Source organism: Theobroma cacao, unplaced genomic scaffold (assembly GCF_000208745.1).
Source record: "Theobroma cacao cultivar B97-61/B2 unplaced genomic scaffold, Criollo_cocoa_genome_V2, whole genome shotgun sequence".
Lineage (NCBI taxonomy): Eukaryota > Viridiplantae > Streptophyta > Magnoliopsida > Malvales > Malvaceae > Theobroma > Theobroma cacao.
Genome location: NW_017234752.1, coordinates 31,371 through 33,844, shown reverse-complemented (window position 1 = coordinate 33,844; position 2,474 = coordinate 31,371).

Below are 2,474 nucleotides of genomic sequence, written 5' to 3'. Positions count from 1 at the left end.
ACTAGACAATAATAATCAAATAGTCAAAGTGTTTAGAATGGCTAGAGATAGATTGACAACAACAAATTTTGCTTCACTTCGATTGAGACTTATAGCATCTCGAGATCAATCATAGCTAAACTATAGACTACCTGTAGCATCTGAAATTGCTAGTTTGATTGTTGGTGATTTAGGAAAGTATGATAGCCAGCAAGATATTATAGTAGATCATATTAGCGAAGGACTTAAACGAATTAGTGAGCTACACCCTTCTTTTATGGTCATGCAATATCCTCTTCTTTTCCCTTACGATAAAAATGGATTTACACCTGATATAAATTATGCTGATTCACCTTCGAGAAAAAAACCTAAGCGAAAATGTGTTATGATGAGAGAATACTATGCATATATGATTCAACAACGATCAACTTATAAAAATACATTGATAAGAGGTGGTAGGTTATTTCAGCAATTTATAGTCGATGCATATGCTATTAGTGAGGAAGAAAGATTATTGTTCATAAGAAATAATCAAAAACAATTAAGAGCTGAATTGTATAAAAGTCTAGAAGATATCTTTGCCAAAGTTGACAATAATGCTAATATATTAAGAAAACGTATTGTCCTTCCTTCTAGCTTTACTGGCAGTCCTCGATATTTGTTATAGAACTATCAAGATTCCATGACAATCTGTAGATACTATGGTTACCCATATCCTTTTATCATGTTTACATGCAATGCTAAATGGAAAGAAATTCAAGATGCATTAAGTTTAATCTCGAATAAAAAAGTTGAAGCTAGACTTGATATAACATCAAGGGTTTTCAAAATAAAGCTTCGTAATTTAATAGATGATTTAATGAAGAACAAACATTTCGGTGTTCCAACAGCTAGTAAGTAGAAATTGTTTTACTTTAAGTTAATATTTTGACATGGCCAAAAAAACTTTTTTTTCACCAAACAATATTAAACATTTAACATGCTTATCCATTATTATTATTTTCTTTTCATCCAATGACTTATACCATTGAATTTCAAAAATAAGGGTTACCCTATGTGCATATCCTCATTTGGCTTCATTATGATTCTATATGTTCATCACTTGATGACATAGATAAAATCATAGCAGCCGAACTGCCTGACAAGTTTGTTGACCCTGTTGGGTGCAAAGCTGTTGCTGAATTCATGGTCCATGGCCCATATGGCCTTGCTCAACCAAGCTCCCTTTGCATGATCAAAGGATTTTGTTCAAAATACTACACAAAAGACTTCCAAACAAGGACTATAGTAAATAAAGATGGATTTCCAATATATAAAAGAAGAGATATCCCGAATCGTGTAACAACCAAGAATAATATTGAATTAGATAATTGATATATGGTACCCCATAATAGAGATCTGGTTGTCAAGTATCAGGCACACATTAATGTCAAAATTTGTGGTCAATCTTGAGCTATAAAATACCTTTTCAAGTACATCAACGAAGGTCCCAATAGAACATGAGTCATCTTAGAAATAGTGACAAACTATTTACATTAATTTTAGTCATCCCTTAATTTTTTTGTTGGCATTTACATTTATCAGCATTTTGTATTTCCCCACCTTGACCATTTATTTTAGTGTCATTAATACCTGGTCAATTGAGCTGTAAAGTACTTTGGTGCGTCTACAAGTTTTCCCTTTGTCATTTTGATGAATGCTCAAATGGATGTATATGCTATCCTCATGGAAGATTTTTTGGGAGCAAGGTATGTTCAAGTTCAACCAACTCCAATTAAGGAGTAATGTATTGAGTAGTAGTATTAATGTTTGCGTTTCTTACTTCTGTGTGTTGTAGTAATTCTGTCTAAAATTGTTTGTCAAGAAGAAAGAAATTTCTTCATTTGATGGGTTTTTTTTATGAAATTTTGTTCCCAAAAACCAAGCAGATCTTATAACAAAAAGAAAAGTTGAAACATGGTCAGAAGCAACGAAATGTAGTAGATGATCTCTTTTTTTCCCTGAAGTTACTTCCTCTAGCAATTGTGGAAAAGAGTTCTTTGTTTGATTCTTGTGGATGAGAATCATACAACTATGGCTTGCTACAACATGTCTTCTTTTTTTAGATTTTTTTTCCATTTTGAGCCTGTTTTGTTTATATATTTTTCAGATTTTATTAATGTATGAAATTCTTTGTATTTGAGCAATAAAATTTTATTCTTTCCTTTCACTTTATTTTTTTATGTAACTAATTTAGATATTTATTTAATTTTGTTCACCTTTGTTGTTTTTTTTATTATAAAATATAGATTACTCTATTCTTAACAAAAATAATATATAACTATAATGCTGGCAATACATTAGTAAAATCATTATACTCTACTACTTATTAAATTTAATAGAAATTACTTAAGTTGCAAAATTACTTTAATAGCTTTTATAGTAACGATGCAAAATGATTCATAATAGGCCATATCGTATCCTAATTTTGTTCATAAACATTAACTTTTTGTAAG